The sequence below is a fragment of the Oryctolagus cuniculus genome, chromosome 8 (assembly GCF_964237555.1).
Source record: "Oryctolagus cuniculus chromosome 8, mOryCun1.1, whole genome shotgun sequence".
Classification (NCBI taxonomy): Eukaryota; Metazoa; Chordata; class Mammalia; order Lagomorpha; family Leporidae; genus Oryctolagus; species Oryctolagus cuniculus.
Genome location: NC_091439.1, coordinates 8,774,081 through 8,793,214, shown reverse-complemented (window position 1 = coordinate 8,793,214; position 19,134 = coordinate 8,774,081). Strand labels below are relative to the sequence as shown.

Below are 19,134 nucleotides of genomic sequence, written 5' to 3'. Positions count from 1 at the left end.
TAAAAGGTTTATAGCTTTCATAAACTTCTTATGAGATACTCTGACTTCCAAAGCATAAAAATATAGATGCTGATAAAATGCCATTTTCAGAAAACACAGACATAAAACAAAGGATTCAATACAGATCAAGAGTGGTGCCATGTTACCCAAATAGATGCTTCCAGAATATGATTTTCACAGAAACAATTGGATAAAGAAAAATTGTCTTTAAATACCACCCTTTGTACTAAATGTAAATAATTCCTTGGACTCCATATTAAGAGCTCCCAAACTGTACCTATTTACTTTGGAGTCAGAGGCAGGAGGGGCAGGCATTGTTGTCCAGAGGATTGGGATAATGCTTGGGACAGCCAAATCCCAGTTCAGAGTGCCTGGTCTGACTTCAGGATACTCTACTTCTGTTCCACCTTCCTGCTGGTGCCCTCCTGAGAAGCAGCAGGTGATGAGTCATCTGGTTGGATTCCTGCCACCCACAGGGGAGATTCAGACAGAATTCAAGGATACTGAGTTCAGCCTGGTCCAGCCCTGGCTATTGTGGGTATTAGGGAGTGAGCCAGAAGATGGGAAAATCTCTCTCTCTCTCTCTCTCTCTCTCTCTCTCTCTCTGGCTTTCAATTGAAAATAAAATAAAAAAACAGACCAGAGCTGTTTGGAATCTAGAAAATTAGAAGATAATGAGTCTGAGTCTTTTAGTCACACTATGGTTTTGTATTTTAAGCCACCGTTTGTCGTACATCTACTCTATGCCAATTACTGAACTAGATCCTGTATGTGCATCAATTTGCATGTTTCATTTTCATATATAACATGTTTAATAGACTTCCTACCATTGGTTTGTTTTACCAGAGACCCTAAGAACCAAGAACAAGTGAATAGTCAGTGACAGGCACTTCCACAGCCCAAACGAGAACACTGATACATGACAGACTGTGCAATGGTAAAACCAAATCTGCAGTAGCCAATCCCTCACCCCAAGCCCAGGCGAGAAAGCTGGACAGTTCAGTGATTTCAGGAGGAATCACTGTGGAGCAAGTTGCTGATGTGCCTTTTGCTTTCCCAACCCCAGCCCCAATCACGGCTCCACAGGTGGATGATAGTGGAGTGCTGCAGTGTCACTTGTACCAAGTAGCAGAGAAAGGCTTCAAGAGCATTGCAAGGAAGGTTTGGAATGTGCTCCTGATAGCCAGGGTGATCCAGCCTGTGGCTGTTCTTCCTAGGAGAAATCTCAGGTAGGAGAGTGTCTGGAGCAGGCAGATCAAGGGGAAGTGGTGTGGAGAGCCAGCTACACTTCCATTCATGGCAGAGCAAAAGTGGGCCTTTCCCATGGAGCAACTATCTATGGGCTTCACGGAGCAGAGGCAGGCTGGGTTATTCAGGCAAGGACTCTGTCCAGAGGACTGCCTGAAGCTCAATGGATCCCACAATTCAAAGAATCTCCAGATGTTCAGGTGCTGAGTTGGGAACCATAAATGTGCTGATGGAGGAGGGGCATTGCCTGCCATATCTGAATTGCATTTTTTCTTTCTGCACATCAGCAGGAAGCTGGAAGTAGAGCCAGGACTCAAATCCTGGCACTCTGATACAGGATGCCGGCCCTTGAAGCAGCAGCATAATCTCTGTGCCCAATGCCAGCACCCAGTCTTAGATTCTTAAGTTCCAGCTCTGAAATCAACAGTCTGCTTAGGATTCCTTCCCTGCCTAATGGCTACCAACACCATATTACAGCTGTGTCAGTCAGCTAAGACTTCTTTTTTTCTCATTTCTTTATTTTTCTTCTATGCTTTATCTTAGAAACTACCAAAGCAGTATCACATATGTGGAGAAGGAGGTAAAGCATAGGGGGAAAAAAAAGAGAAGCCAATGGAGCAGGTGTTTGGCCTGGTGGGTAAGATGCTGATTAGGGCGCTGGCATCCCCTGTCAGAGCACCTGAGTTCTGAGACTTCCCCCTGCAGCTTTCTGCCAATGGGAGGCAGCAGTGGTGGCTCAGCTGGGTTTCTGCTGACCCCTGGCTTCATCCCAGTGGATGGGAATTCTCTTTTCCTATCTGTCTCTTTCTGCCATTTAAATAAATAAATAAATAAATAAATACATTTTAAACAAAGAAGCCTTCTCCTTTGCAAGCTTCCTCTCCTGAAGCAGGGTTGAGTTGGTGGAGGGGAGGAAGGAACTGGATGAGAGTGGAAGTGCTGTGTTATTACGGTGGGTGAAATTCAGGTTGGACTCTCGTATTATGTAACTTAATATGACTGTGTAATGGGATTTAAGTGGGACCACCCTGATTTTCACCTAAAGCCCTTGTGTAGATGGTGCTAGTCACCCTTTTTCTGTTCTACAGTGATATGGATTTGATGATAAATTATATGCTTATTTAATCCAAGGATGATATGCAAATCCAAAGCACTCGGCTGCAGATTTCACACACCTAAGGAAAGAACAAGTAAATCTTCAGCGATGGGGGACTGGTGGTGGTGAGAAATCAATTTCTTATGCATAAAATAAATATAAGAAAGCATCGAATAAGAACAAAGAGGAAAAATGTTCATAGTATACTGTATGAAAATATTTATAGTTAACTTTATAATTATCTTCCTAGATCATAAATGCAGTATGCTTGAGAAATCTTTCTGTAGTCTTGATCCTGTCTCTAGGTAAATGTTATCTTTTTATTGTCACATAGAAATACCAAGATCTGGTGGAATCTCTGTGACTATTGTAATCAAGATTCTGGTGACCAAAAAGCATGAAATCACATAACTTATTTGAATAAGTTATTTCAGGCTGGATGCATATCTTATTACATAAGAAGACAAGAAAACCTAGAGAAAACTTTGCAAAAGAAATTCTTGCCCAGATAAAGTATGTTTAGAAAAAAAAACTCTGTCATTTCAGTTAAAAATATCTTGGCTTGTATATATATGGTTGCTGGAAATGACATTAAAATGACTAGTTTTAAATTAAAATATTCCTCTGATACGTTCATGGGAAATATATAAATATTTTACTTGCATGTTGCATAGTAAAAGTACAATTTGTTATAGAAACCACTCACTTCCATCAAAATAGACTAGGGAAACAGGTGTAGAATAGATTATATTCCATTTAAAACAGGGCTGTCTTTATTGTTTTTAAATAGGCTTATGTGAAACTACACCCGCTGGGAAAAAATGAAATAAAAATGAATCACATACCCAAAGGTCATTGATCTAAAAATATAGGTCCTGTGAAATGGGTAAACATATTCTATTTAGTGAAAGCCATCCAGTGAGGGGATTTGGGAATACTTCTAAACCATTTAAGCCTACCGGGATGTTAATTAATTTATCAGTAATGGAGAAGGCAGCCACTCTCTAGTGTCCTGGTCTCCAGGGGAAGCCTAGCAGATAAAAGATGAACCTGCTGAGCAGGGATGCAGATCAAGGGGCTTAACCTCTCCCCAGGAGGGGGAGCGAAGCATCTGTGCTCCACGGACGGGAAGGCTTGCGTTCTGACATAGAAACAAACCTTACAGGTTCTTGCGAAATACTGTGGATGGTGATGATGAGAGTGCAATGGGGCTAGTCTGGAAAGAAAACTGGCAGGTGAAAACAGAATAAGTGTTTCCTATCAGCAAGACATTAAACCCTGTTCTGAAAAGAGATGAAAGTAATCAGAGGTTTCTAAAGTAGATATTTTACAAGTATCTACTTCTGTTGATGGAGGGAAATAATGGGAATGTTCTAATTTATTTCTCAAACTTACTGTTTATCATTTTTAAACTGAGCATTTAACCAGAAGATAGCTCTCTTCTAGAAGTATAAGAATGTATATTTGATGTATCTTACAGAATTTTGAAGAGCTTGACTTAAGTAGTTACCTTCTTCCACTGAGAGCTACTAGGAGACATTTTTCCAAGTATGGAGAAAAAAAAAGAATAAAAAGATTTTTTTTGACAGGCAGAGTTAGTGAGAGAGAAAGAGAGAGAGAAAGGTCTTCCTTCCGTTGGTTCACCCCCCCAAAATGGCTGCCACAGCCGGCATGCTGTGCTGATCTGAAGCCAGGAGCCAGGTGCTTCCTCCTGGTCTCCCATGGGGTGCAGGGCCCAAGCACTTGGGCCATCCTCCACTGCCTTCCCCGGCCACAGCAGAGAGCTGGACTGGAAGAGGAGCAACTGGGACAGAACCGGCACCCCAACTGGAACTAGAACCCAAAGTGCCAGTGCCACAGGCGGAGGATTAGCCTAGTGAGCCCTGGTGCTGGCCCAATAATATTTTTCTTAAGCAAAAACAAAGATTTTTAACTGTCTTTTGATAGCACCACATATTGGTGATTAAGTCTACTTTTGTATGGTGTTATAACCATTGGCTGGGGCAGGGATATCTGTTCACCCTTAGTGCAGGCTATTTAGGAACACGTTCTCATTAGAGAATTAGCAACAACAAAAAAACCATTAAGTCAGGCTGACTTTTACTATCACCATATATTACTATCACCAATTATAAGCATTTACACTAATAAAATATTCTTTCTCACCAGAATGAACCACACCCCCTCCACTGAGTTTCTTGTGGCAGGAGTGCATACAAATACATGTGAAAATCTACACACACACACTCACACCTAAGGGCCCACATGCAAATCTCGTTATTGAGAAGGAGTTGATTAACATAGAAATTTGTGGAATAACTGTCTAAGGTTTAAGTATAATCTGGTTCAGGACTCAACACTAGCCGGCCAAAAAATCCTAACTAGGATATTATTTAACTTTCTAATAATACTTTTTTCTTTTTTGATAGGCAGAGTGGACAGTGAGAGAGAGAGAGAGAGAGAGAGACAAAGGTCTTCCTTCCATTGGTTTACCCCCCCCCCCAATGGCTGCTGTGGCCGGCCTGCTGCGGCCGGCGCACCTGGTCTCCCATGGGGTGCAGGGCCCAAGCACTTGGGCCATCCTCCACTGCACTCCCTGGCCATAGCAGAGAGCTGGCCTGGAAGAGGGGCAACTGGGACAGAATCCGGCGCCCTCACCGGGACTAGAACCCGGTGTGCCGGCGCCGCAAGGTGGAGAATTAGCCTAGTGAGCTGCGGCGCCGGCCTTTATTTTCAATTCTAAATGAAGTTTTCTCTACACAGACACATGGGATCTGTCAAACTGCTGATGCTACAAATAAGCTGTGATCTGTCATATTTGTTTATAAAGACACAAACGTAAACCACTATCATCCCAAGTGTGTGCAAGCCTGCCTGTGTGCCTGCATGTGTATTTGTGCTGTGCTCTACCTATTCAGCAAATAGCCTATATGCTCTGAATGCTAATGTTTATAGAACTGGAAGTAAATAGAGCTCAAGAATGTGTGTTTTCACATAGACTATCAGAAGATAACTTCTGAAATTATTACTCTGAAACATCTAATTGATAAATAACAACATCTGTTCTAACAAATATAAGCTAGAGCAAATTTATCTTTAATATTGAATTCTCTTTGGCTAAAAAAAATGGGTCTGAATTAATTCATTTTAGAATATGCCTGTGAAAAACTTTGAATGTATTAAGAGAAACATTGTCACATATAATCATCTCAGGATTGTGGTCTATCTGTATAAGCAGTCAATCAGAAAAAGGGATGCAGAAATGTAAGTCTTTCCACCACTTTGTTCAGTGCTCTGTGGGAATGCTATGGGAATGCGGGGGAGGCCACTTGTATCCAATTAAGCATTATGTGAATTAGCCTGTGCTAGGTAATGAGGGTAAGAATTTAAATAAGGGAGAAAGGAGAGCACATAGCTACTCAGATAGGGTGGTGCATCAATGTATGACACCATGATGGTACAAGGAGGCCTGATAGGAGTTGGGTATGGCTGAAACATAGGCTTCATAGACCACTGTAAAGTTAATGCTGAGTGACAGAAAGTAGACAGATGCAATGTAGTAAGAAAGAGAATTTAAATTTATTTTGTATTTAGGGGGAAATGATGCAGACACTGATCATTCTCAACCCAGATCTCTTATTTATTCTTAACTCATAGCTTGACTATATTTTAACCTTGCTTAGCAAAGGTAGTTATATGTCTGAATTGCCATGTATGGAAAGTAAACAATGATAGGTGCCTGTCCTGTGGGTGTTTCCTTCTAGCCTACTGGGATTGCGATCCTCTAACGAACCTCTGAAGATGCTAGTGGCTCTAACTGCCATTGCGTTATCAATGCTTGAATCATTGCTGCCTGATATACATGCTGGTTTGGATGATCCTAAATTGAATAAATTGAAGTATTTTAATCTGGTTGTATTGTAATCAGATTTATGCTTAGGAGCTATACATTTGGCAGGAATGGTAAGAATAAGTACCACTTTAGAGGCTATGACAGTGAACCAGATTTGAGATAGTGAGCTCTTAGACAATTGTTGTTGGGATAAATGGGAAATTCACAAACATAAGACCTTTACTAGGTGAATGTATAAGAGCTGGCAATTTATTGCATGTGGTAGATGAATGACAAGAAATCCAGAATGAGTCACAAGCCTATGCCTTGAGTAATTGGTTAGAAGCTACACAGGGAATGTAGACAAAGAGCATGGTTAAGGTAGAACTCTAAAAATGTTCAATATTGGAGTGGCTATTTAACGTCCTGGTTAGGACAGCTGTGTTCCTCTTCAATGTGTCTGGATTCAATTCATAACTCTGTCTCTTCACTCAAGCTTCCCATTATTGCAAGGTCCTATAAAGCAACAGTAATGGCTCAGTGGCTGAGTCCTGGATTGAGTTCCTGGCTCCTCTTTCCAGACCCACCCAAGCCCCAAACATTGTGGGCATCTGGGGAGTGAACCACAAAATGAGAGCTCTCTCACTCAAAAAAAAAAAAAAAAAAAAAAAAAAAAAAGGAAAAATTCTTTTATCTAAAAAGTTAAATATTTAGTATGTTGAATTTGATTTTATTATAAATCATTGAAGAAATAAGAAAGAGTAGTCTGATGATAATTCTATTTGGAGTACAGGCAAGAGGTTGGGGATATTGACAATTTTGCCATGTATGAAGCAATGAAAAACTGAGAATGGGCTGGCACAGGTCCTCAGCCTGGTGAGAGTAAATACCATCACAAATACATCCAGAGGAAAAGGAGTAACAGCAGAGAGAGAGAGAGAGAGAGAGAGAGAGAGAGGAGAAGAGTGGCCTGGAAGAGTGGGGGAAGCAAAATAGCATGGGAAGAAAGCTCAATAAAGAGAAAAAAAATCAAGGTCCAAAATTACAGAGACTGAAAACAGTTCATTAGATAATACATCCAGAAGCTTATCATTGACCTTACAATGAGTAGCTGGAAGGAAGATGATGACAGAACGGGTTGAGCAATGAATACATGGGAATGGATACCACAAGCACAGGTAACCCTTCTAGCAGGTATTGATGAGACATAACCACAGAAGGGTGTTGTATGAAGAAGGAAATTAATTTTGGGAAGGGTTGAGAATACCTTAGCATATTTATACTATGAAAAATAAGAGCATATTTAAAGTAATGGAGTGATAGATGAAACAAGAGGTGGTGGGGAAGAAACAAGAGGTGGTGGGTAGATTAAACTTGGGCATCAAGTTTAGAAAAGACAGGGAAGAAAGTAAGAGCCGACATTTATACAGACCATGGAGTAAGACAGTCAGGGATACCACTGTGAAGTTTACCTTTTTCTCTTTTGTGCCACAAAACATGAAATGACTTGCTGTGATTGTGTGTGTGTGTTGAGGGGTGGCAGGGAGGTGATGGGGTGATGGGTTCAGATATAAAGGTCACAGTTTAGAGAAGCGTTTGAAGGCAATAGGACAGCAAATGAACTGAGATATAAAGAAGTTTGCCAGGTTGCACCCAGGACCCAGTGGGCTTGGATACATGTCTTTGTAGGACACCAATTTCCACTTTTGTTTGATTTTCCCCAGCCTTTCAGGATGTGTGGAATATACCAGAGAACATCTGATAGGCTCAATCCAAGATTGAGTCTTGCAAGGCTTTTTAGATGATTGAACATGCACAGAAGAGGTAAGCAACGCTGAGTGAAATCTCTGCTAAAAAATATCTAAAATCTCATGCGTGGATGCAGCTCATGATTTTGCCACATTGACAGCTTTAGATTTATATTACACATATGGTGGAAGTAATGCATTAGTTCATAGTATGGAAATTCAGTACTAGAAAGTAAAAAATAAGACTGCTTTGATCACTGACTTTCAGTCCATGTAGCTTCATTTAAAATTAGAAAGGCTTATCTATGTATTTCACCATACTTGTTTAGTGGTCTTTAAGTGCTACCCTAAACTAACATTTATCTGCTTAACAGTTTCTCAATAAATGGCAGTTAATTCCATCTTGATGTGTTGGTTTGGCTTCTTATAAAAAGAGCCCAAGTAAGTTCTTGAACTTGAGATGGTGATAAGATGTTTTCACTTCTCAAATATTGTGGGTTGTATTTAGTCCACTTTGTTCATAGGCAAGGACCAAGTACCATAGGGAATACATATCTATCTGGAAATTTTTCTCTTGGCTTTCTTAAGTAACCTAGTGATCAGGGTACAAAATCACTTTATCTGACTTAAAATTTTGAGAGTGCAAAACTTTATTACCGAAAAGAACATGGTACTAAATTTAAACTGGAAAAGTACTTTACTATCAGAAAGAGATTCTATTTTGTTCCCTTCGCAATAATAGAGAGTGACATGTCTTTGCCACTAGCTGGCTTTGGAGTGTTGCTTCTCCTGCCAATAGCCAGAGGGCTGTGCGTTGATTCTAATGAATGGTGACACATATTGTTAATTATGTTGCCATAACGTCTCTTGACCCCCTATTTTGTGGTGGAGGATGGGGTTGAGATATTTTTTAGTACTTTGGCTATTTGCCAGTGTAAATATTGCATATTTACTGATTTATCTGAGAGTCAATTCACATTCAGGCAGTAGTTGCTTAGTGTTGTGTATTTGTAAGGATACAACCACACACATACACACACACACACACACAGGAGAGATTTAATAATTCATTGAAAATAGAATTAAAAGATAAGTGTTTTTGGTGCAAGAAAATCTTGAAATCCATGCATAGTTTTTTTCCACAATATGCATTTTCCATGAACTTTTTGAAGAGCCCTCATATGTAGGTAGGTATGCAAGTTTTAGGGCAAGGTTCCAAAATTAGCAAATTATTGCAGTGGTTATTAACCTTTATCGAAGACAGCTGTAATGCTAAGTAAGTTACATATAATAGAATTTAATCTTCAAAGCAAGCCTTCATATTTCAATTTGATTGCTGTGACAACTAAGATTCAGAGGCATTGTGACCCAGTCCAAAGGTCAGGTTAAACACATATTTAGTGATCCTTAAATGGTTCTCGAAAATCTTGTTAGATTGACTACAGCTAATAAAGCAAACAAAATATATTTCTATTTTCCAAGCTATGTGTATTTGTATTTCATAATCCATGATATCAAATAGCAAAGCTTTGTTAATACTTGCATGTACTCAGTTGTACCATTAAAGTTTCCTTAGGGGGACCAGCGCTGTGGTATAGCAGGTAAAGCTGCTGCCTGCAATGCTGGCATCCCTTATGGGTGCTAGTTCGATACCTGGCTGCTCCCCTTCTGATCCAGCTCTCAGCTGTGGCCTGGGAAAGCAGTAGAGAATGGTCCAAGTCCTTGGGCCCCTGCACCCACATGGGAGACCCGGAAGAAGCCCCTGGCTTCAGATGGGCGCAGCTTCGGCCCTTGTGGCCAACTAGGGAGTGAACCAGCAGAAGGAAGACCTCTCTCTCTCTCTCTCTCTCTCTCTCTGCCTCTCCTCTCTCTGTGTAACTCTTTCAAGTAAGTAAATAAATCTTTAAAAAAATAGTTGCCTTAGGAAAAATAATTTTAAGTTTAGATATAGTTATATTCTTCATTTTCCCATTATTTTAAGGATTAATTTATATTTAGCTTATATATCACTTAGCTTTGCCTTTAATTTACAAGACACATGCAGAAAGATTAGAAAATTCCACATGAAAATCAAAGTTCAACCACGATTGAATATGTCAGTCAATGTAACTTTTAGATTGGAGGCTATCAAAGGAGTTCTAAAGATTTTGAGGGAAAATTATAAAAAAGAGAGATTGATAAAAAATAATATTTAATATATGGACTTAATCAATAGAGGAATATTCCAAAGTAAATCTTATTTGCAACTCTATTGATATTAAGATTCAGAAACCAAGAAAAATAAGAGGCTATGTTGTTTACCCTCTGAGTTTAATGCAGAGGACATCACTGTCAGAAGCAGTGTTCTGCAAGAGAGAGAGAGAGAGAGAGAGAAACTACTTTGTTATATTAGCGCTAAGCTGGGTACTTTTTATTTTGATGGAATTTAATATTTTCAAAAACTGTGAAGAATGTATTATTGCTCTCCAATAAGGTGGGGAAATTGAGATTTGCTGAGATTTTAATCAAGCCCACACAGCAATGGTAGAATTTGACTTTAAGGTATATACTCTTGACCCCACATCCTGCCCCGTCCATGGATTATAGATAAAGGGGCATTTGGCAGTTAAAGTTTCTTATTATGTCTTCAGTACTCTTCATTGGCAATGTTATATCTTACTTAGCCATCACCCTTGTTACACTAAAGATGCTTGCACTGGTATTTATTAACCTGATGCAATTTCCCTTTCATATCTCCCATTCATGGGTTCACAAGGCAATTAGAAATTTTTTTTATTTATTTGAAAGAGAGAGGGAGGAAGGGAGGGAAGAAGGGAGGAAGAGAGAGAGAGAGAGAGAGAGAGAGAGGTGGAGTCAGAGACAGAGAGTTCCCATCCATGGATTCAATTTCCAAATACCCACAATGTGTAGGGCTGGATAAGGCTAAAGTTGAGAGCTGGAAACTTGATCCAGACTTCCCATGTGGATTGTAGGAGCCAAATTACTTGAGCTATCATCATTGCCCTCCATGGTGTGCATAAGCAGGAGGCTAGACTCTGGAGCTGGTATCAGTTATCAAACCCAGGTACTCCAGGGTAGTATGCAGATGCCCTAACTTCTAGGCCAAACACCTGACCCAGGAAGCAATTTTTAGGTGGTAACTTCACTTTCATTGTATAATTTCCTTATTAGGCAAAGAGTTCATGAATCATCTACAAGAGTAAGAATCAAATTGCCTTTACAAACTGTGTTTTAAAATTCAGAGATAGTGTACATAATTTTCCATTGCTTTGTCTCCTCCATGTTCAGAGAAAATATATTTTTTTACCTGCAAAAGTAAGAACCAACTTCTGAACCACCATGGCCACCACGAGGTCAAATCATTGTGTGAAGATTAATCCACACTGAGATTCCATTCCTAATATCCCTTCTTTCTAAGCTCAGTGTTTCTTACAAATAGGACTGAAAATAAGCTTGAAGCAGACATTCATTTTTCAGTTACAAATGAATTAAAGGTAAGGGATATTATGCTTGGTCAGAAAAAATAAGAACTAAAGCCTGGAAGTTCTGGGTCTCTTGGGTCCCTTGGGATCCAATGTTATTAATCATCAGCTTTCCACGCTGCAAGAAGATCTTGGGTGACAACATTCTTAATAGTGTTATTATAGGAGCTAAGCCTCCCTTAAAACTGGTTATTTAATTTCTTGTCCAAGGTAGAAAATAACGGTGTTTGTTGAAATCTTCCTCCTCTGCTGAAGTAAACTCTCTGAGGAAAATATAGTTCAAAATGACATTAGAGAGAATTTCTTTAAGGAGATTAATGATGTTTGGTACTGTTTATAGTCTCCAACTCTAAATAAATAATAAAGGATTGGTATCTTTTCTCCCACATATAAAATAGGAAGCAGTAAAGAAACATAATTGAGAAGAGAGATATGGCAGTCAAGAAATATAATGCCATCTATTGTATTTCAACTGATCTAACAGATAGAGGACATATTAGATTGGAAGCAAAGTAAGATTTATTAGAAATATCATTACTAAAACACAAAGACTGGGGCAGGTGCTCTGTCTTAGAAAGTTAAGCCTCTGCCTGCAATGCTGGCATCCCATATAGGCAGCAGTTTGAGTCCTAGCTGCTCTGATTCCAATCCAGCTCCCTGCTAATGGCCCGGGAAAGCAGTGGAAGATGGCCCAAGTGCTTGGGCTGCTGTACTTACAGAGGAGACCCGGAAGAAGCTCCTGGCTCCCGGCCCAGCTCCAGCTGTTGAGGTCATTTTGGGAGTTTTGAACCAGTGGAAGACCTGTCTCTCCTCTCTGCCAGGAACTCTGCCTCTCAAATAAATAAATAAATCTGGGAAAAAAACCCACATAGATAATTTTTAACTTAATCCTTATTCCTTTCACAGAGCTGAAACCAAACTAAGTTACTTGGCAGGGATAGGCAAAGAAATATAATGACAAACGGCTTCCAAACTCCGTTATGTGTTAAGTGTGTCAACGTGCCTGGGTCTTAGCATCCCTATGCCTCAGTTTCCTTACCTGTCAGGAAAGATAACACTTGTAATGTGTTTAGACTAGTTCTTGGTCCTGTAGGGGCTTGAGAAAGTAGATTTTTCTCTTCTAAATGCATAGCTGAGGCTCCTGTAACTGACAGATTAACAAGACAAAGCAAGCACATTCTTTTATGTGACATTGGAGCCTTCCTAAGGAAATGAAGCACTGAAGAAACAGGTAGACCTGAGTCTCTTGTATAGCAGGTTCGCCAGGATGGGGCAAAGCAAGTTTGAGTGAAATTAGTGAACAGGAGAAACTTAGCCAGGCCTGTTTATTCATATTCCTTTCCACTCCCCCTTACCCCCAAGTAAAGGGAGGCTTCAAGGGCAGGTCATAAAAATCCTTCCTAAGTGTTTTGATCTGTTTCAGGGTAGAAAGGTGAGGAAACATTGGAGAAATATTGCATCTGTGTTTTCTCATATTTCTTCAGCTGAAGATATTTGGAATACCAAGATGCCATGTTTCGGTACCTTAGACTCAGTCAGCACATAGAACATGTGCCAACAGATATAAGATATAGAGTTCAGTGACTCACTTCCATTGAAAACGATACAGGGTTTGCCTTTGATTTCAGCTCCTACACGAGCACCACTTTCCTAGCATTAATTCTGAGAAGGCACAGGAAATTTTACTGTGGCTCAGTTTTGCTCACTTGACTGACTTTGCCTCCAACATTCTCCTCCACCTCCAGGCTGTCTCTCTCAGTCACATGAAGGTTCACAACTTACATTGGCTCAACTCAAGATTGGTTTTATGATGGTAGAAAAGTGGCATGCATTCAGTAACAACCATAATTTGAGTTTTGATCTTTTCTAGAGTTAGCTACAGGAGATACGATCTTCCCTGCCAATGCTGGGCCAGAGGCAGTTAAGTTTGGCTCCCAGTAAGTCCAATGATTCCGAGGGGAAACAGCCAACCTCTACACCCTTCTGTGTTGCTGAACAGCACTGTTTGGTGGCTCAGGGATATGAAATGCACTTCTTTTTCTTAAAGATTTGTTTTATTGATTGAAAGAGTTACAGAGAGAAGTAGAGAGAAAGAGAAAGAGAGAGAGAGAGAGGTCTTCCATCTGCTAGTTCATTCCCCAAATGGACACAGTGGCCAGAGCTAAGTCGATCCGAAGCCAAGAGCCAGGAACTTAATCCAGGTCTCCCATGTGGGTGCAGGGGCCCAAGGACTTGGGCTATCCTCTGCTGCTTTTTCAGATGCATTAGCAGGGATCTGGATTGGAAGTGGAGCAGCCCGAACTCGATCCGGCACCCATATGTGATGGTGGCGCTGCAGGCTGGGGCTTTAACCTGTTGCACCATAGAACCGGCACCTGAAATGCACTTTTGACTTAGTCCCATCAACTTGTGATGGCATGATTAATACACAATCTCATTGTAAGTGAAGGAGCATCTGTATATTACTTCAAATGTGCTTCCTTTTCATTTTATCTAAAGACTATTAGTTTCTCATGGCCCTTGTAACAGGTTACCACAAACTTGGTGGTTTAAAGCACAAAAATATATACTTCCATTATTTTACAGAATCAGTGTGTGCACAGTCATATACCTCCGGGGTTTCTCGACGGGGCGGGAATCCTTGTCTTGCTTCTCCCCAGCATCTGGAGACCCTTTGTGTTCCTGGGCGTGTTGGGGCTGCCTTACACCAAGCTCCAAGGCTTTGCTTGTCTCCACATCACCTTCTCATCTGCTATCTGTGCAGTGTCTCTCTGCTTTTCTCTTAAGACACTTGTGAGTGGATCAAGGACCCACCAAACTCCTTCATTCAACTTAACCCCCTCAGATCAAGATCCTTAACTCAATCACACCAGCAAAATCAACTTTTTCCTTCTAAGGCAAGATTTTCAGATTCCAGGATAGTACTTGATATCTATTATTCAGACTGCTACCTAAATCAACCCTTCTTTGAATCCACAAATTTCCTGATAGTTTTCTCATGGTACTAATCTCATCATATCTGCAGTCATCTATTAGATTATGAGATAGGTGAATGGAAAAAAGATGTCATTTTCTTTATCTGTTCATTATTTTATTTTATCCTCTATAGTAACAAATTCAGGGGCTTGCTATAGCTAACCCTCTGTCAATGCTTGGTAAGTTACATTTAATAGATTTTACAATTATAAATGTAACTTATGGCGACCAAAATTATTGAAAGATGTTATTTTTCAATATATTTGTAAATTCTGTGCTTCTGCTGCTTTTCAGATACTAATTCTTGAAATTATCAAAATAAGAAAATTAGACTCTTTAAAAAAGATTTATTTTTATTTACTTGAAAGGCACAGTTTCAGAGAGAGAGGGAGAGAGATCTTCCCCTCACTCGTTCACTCCCAAAATGGTCACAATGGTCAGGACTGGGCCAGGCAGAAGCCGGGAGCTAGAAACACTGGGGCCATAGTCCCCTGCTTTCCCAGACTCAGTAATGGGGAGTTGTATCAGAGATGGAGCAACTGGAACTCGAACCAGCACCCACATGGGAGCTGGCAAAACATGCAGCGGCTCTACTCACTATGCCACAGAAAACTAGGCCCTTAACTGGAAAGAGTTCAGAGCCTCCTTGAGGAGCTGGACATATAAAGAAATACCCACCTGGGGCAGACACATCTAGAGGTTGAGCTGATGGTAGGATGGCCATATCCCATCAGAGTGGCTGAGTTTCAGTCCCAGCTCCACTCCCAATTCCAGCTTCCTACTAATCCAGACCCTGGGAGGCAGAAAATGATGGCTCAGTTAATAGGGTCCCTGACACCTATGTGGAAGACCCGGATTGTAGCCCTGGCTCCTGGATTCAGCCCAGCTCATTCCTGGATGTTGTGGGCTTTTGGGGAGGGAACCAGCCAAAAGGAGCTTGTTCGGTCTCTCTCTCTCTCTCCCTCTCTCGTAAATAAAACAGATGTTTAAAAATGAAGTAGGCCGGCGCCGAGGCTCACTAGGCTAATCCTTCGCCTTGCAGTGCCGGCACACCGGGTTCTAGTCCCGGTTGGTTGCCCCTCTTCCAGGCCAGCTCTCTGCTGTGGCCAGGGAGTGCAGTGGAGGATGGCCCATGTGCTTGGGCCCTGCACCCATGGGAGATCAGGATAAATACCTGGCTCCTGCCATCGGGTCAGCGCGGTGCGCCGGCCGCAGCGCGCCAGCCGCGGCGGCCATTGGAGGGTGAACCAACGGCAAAGGAAGACCTTTCTCTCTGTCTCTCTCTCTCACTGTCCACTCTGCCTGTCCAAAAAAAAAAAAAAAAAAAAAAAAAAAAAAAGAAGTAACTACAGACAACTGAGTGAGAATGCTAGATATGTAAAATAACAGCCCTAGAGAGGTGCTTTCTTGGGAGTCTCACTGTAATTGATAATGCAATTTTGTCTAAAATTGCTTCTATTCTAGAAATTCTATCCAATTCATGTATTTCTGAACACTGCTACACTCTTGACAGACTTTGAATACTGTTCATGAAAAATGCATGTGATAAATAACTAACTTTAAAATGTTTAGTGACTAGCTCTTAGAGATATTATGCAGAAGAGAGGCCTCTGTACTTTCTTTTAAAAATATAATTATTTTCTACATTTTCTTCTTTTTTTTGCTAAGAGGATAGATGAGCATCTTATAGCTTGATTTACTTACTTATTTATTCCCCCTCCTGCTTTCTTTAAAAGATAATTTTACCCTCAAAGCAGAATAGATTGTCTTACAATATGTGCTCTATCCCCTGAACCCACACTTGAGTGCAGATTCAAGTGGCCCAAATGGCTTTGATCTTTTTTATCATGATCCTCTGGTAATAGTCCCTCTGACTGGGGAAAAGGGCAAGGAACATTTCTCTCATGAGGAGCCCTTCAGAATTCCACTTCCCCATGGGCTAACAGGCATCAGAGAGGCCACATCATCATGCGAATTACAGTCTGATTACTTCTACATTTTCTATTCTGTTTTACAAATATATATGTTTAAGATTTCTTTTCAAGATTTATTGAATTTATTGGAAAGGTACAGAGAGAAGGAGAGAGAGAGAGAGAAAGAAAGAGATTGTTCTCCCATCCACTGGTTCACTCCCCAAGTGGTCTCAATGGACCGGGCTGGACCAGACCAAAGCCTGGAGCCATGAGCTTCTTTCAGGTCTCCCACATGGGTGCAAGGGCCCAAACACTTGGGCCACCAGATGCATTAACATGGAGCTGGATCAGAAGTGGAGCAGCTGGGACTAGAACTAATGCCCATGGGGGAAGCTGGTATCGCAGGTGGCAGCTTTACTGGCTACATCACAATGCTGGCCCTAAGTTCTATATTTTTGTATATAAGGGTCTTCAAATAGTTCGTGGAAAATTTATGTTATGAAAAATTACGCATGTGTTTCAAAATGTCTTTTGCACCAAAATAAACTTATCTTTTTACTTTATTTTATTTTTTATTTTTTGACAAGCAGAGTGGACAGTGAGACAGAGAGACAGAGAGAAAGGTCTTCCCTTGCCGTTGGTTCACCCTCCAATGGCCACCACAGCCGGCGCGCTGCGGCGGGTACACCACGCTGATCCGATGGCAGGAGCCAGGTACTTATCCTGGTCTCCCATGGGGTGCAGGGCCCAAGCACTTGGGCCATCCTCCACTGCACTCCCTGGCCACAGCAGAGAGCTGGCCTGGAAGAGGGGCAACCGGGACAGAATCTGGCGCCCCGACGGGGACTAGAACCCGGTGTGCCGGCGCCACAAGGCGAAGGATTAGTCTAGTGAGCCGTGGTGCCAGCCAAAATGTCTTTTGCACCAAAATAAACTTATCTTTTAATTCCTTTTTCCCCCGAACATTTTTCAAAGTACTTTCATATGATACTTTGTCTTCCAATGATTTATTAACAGATGCATGAACAAGAACCACTTTTTATTTGTAGCTTTCCTCCGTATTGGAATCATTACATACTGGTCTTTAGTAGATCTTTTGACACTTGTTTTCCATACCTAAAGAAATATGTTAGTCTCCTTTGTCTTTCAATGATATAAAATTCTCATATGGATCTACATAATAATAAAAATAATATATCTATTTAGTCTTGATTATTTTTGAATATTTGTAAGAGTACTTGAAATCTATAGTGATAGTTTAATAATACCATCCCTGAGAATAATTTACATTTATGAAATCTTACTGACTGCCCCACAGTACACTAACTGTTGCAGGTGCACTACAAAGAGTAATTATTGATCTTAGATTAAAGATGAGAATAGTGAGGCTTAGAGAAGTTAAGTGACCTAAGGAAGTGGCAAAATGAAATCAGTAACTAATTAGTAACTAATTTTCCCATTCATTATTTCATTAGGTATATATTTTTTGAATATTGAGTGTACATCATGTACTTCTTTGTACAATGAAGATACACAGGTATGAGCAGAAAAAGCCATTGTCCCTTCCTACCCAGAGGTTACAACACAGTACAGGGGGTGGGAACATTATTCAGATGATCACATAAATAAATGTAAAGTTCATCTGTAGTATGTATTATGAAGAAGGGAACATGATCATTTGTGTTATAGGAGAATCACATGAAGAAGAGGTCGTGGAAATGAGCACACAGTGAAACAGTGGCTGGCTGCACGGCAGAAAACGATCATGCTGGCACCTTGCTCTTGGACTTTTTACGTCTAGAACTATAAAATACATTTCTGTCATTCAAGCAACCCAGCCTGTGGCATTTGTTTTGGCAGTCCCTACTGACTAAGACGGGCATATATAAATGTTCTGTGCAAGATGACTTGGCCTGCTTCGGAGAAAGAAGGCCAGTGTGGTTAGCATGCTGCGTCTAAGAGGAGACACGGGGTTTGAAATGAGGCTGGGGATTCAGGCAGGGCTGAGTCCATTCACGTTCTTGAACACCGCTTTAAGAAGATGGCTCTTAGCCATCTAATTAGGCTAATCCTCCGCCTTGCGGTGCCGGCACACCAGGTTCTAGTCCTGGTCGGGGCGCCAGATTCTGTCCCGGTTGCCCCTCTTCCAGACCAGCTCTCTGCTGTGGCCAGGGAGTGCAGTGGAGGATGGCCCAAGTGCTTGGGCCCTGCACCCCATGGGAGACCAGGAGAAGTACCTGGCTCCTGCCATTGGATCAGCGCGGTGGGCTGGCTGCGGCGGCCATTGGAGGGTGAACCAACGGCAAAAAGGAAGACCTTTCTCTCTCTCTCTCTCTCTCTCTCTCTCACTGTCCACTCTGCCTGTCCAAAAAAAAAAAAAAATGGCTCTTTATTACACCGAGATCACTGGGAAACCACTAGAGAGCTGACCACATTTGCATTCTAGAAAAAGCACTGGCTTTGGTGTGGATGGGCAACCGGAGACGGGGATGGTGGGGAGGCAGGCAAGAGCCAGGAATGATTGCCAGGGTTCTGCCTTGCACATTGAGTTCCCTGAGGAGGGATTACTGAACGGGAACAGAATTGGGAAAAAGGATGGAAGACTGCCATGCTACGTAAACCTTCAAACGTTTCTTACCTTTTCTCTGTAGAGGCCAAAAACAGGAGCAGAGTTAGGGGAGCGTCAAAGGCACAGTCTTGACATGATGATTTTTGAGGTAACCATGGAAGATCCAAGTCATAATCTCAAACAAGCAGTTTTTATACTGGTGTGGAGCTTAGGGGAGAGGTTAGCAGCAGATATATGCTTGTGCCGATTTACTACCTAATGAAAATTTAA

At 41.2% G+C, this 19,134-nt stretch overlaps 1 long non-coding RNA gene across 2 annotated transcripts in view; it reads left to right on the top strand.

Moving 5' to 3' along the window:
• The first annotated feature begins 7,229 nt into the window (after positions 1 to 7,229).
• The window catches only part of LOC127483239 (uncharacterized), a 46,191-nt gene continuing 34,286 nt past the window's right edge, over positions 7,230 to 19,134 (top strand). The window contains exons 1-4 of one of the 2 annotated variants that reach the window (XR_007909327.2): positions 7,230 to 7,354; positions 7,901 to 8,000; positions 17,771 to 17,832; positions 17,985 to 18,313. This is a non-coding gene — a long non-coding RNA (uncharacterized lncRNA). Of the gene's footprint in view, positions 7,355 to 7,900; positions 8,001 to 17,770; positions 17,833 to 17,984; positions 18,314 to 19,134 lie in introns of those variants that run through there. The other variant, XR_007909328.2, reaches the window with a different exon arrangement.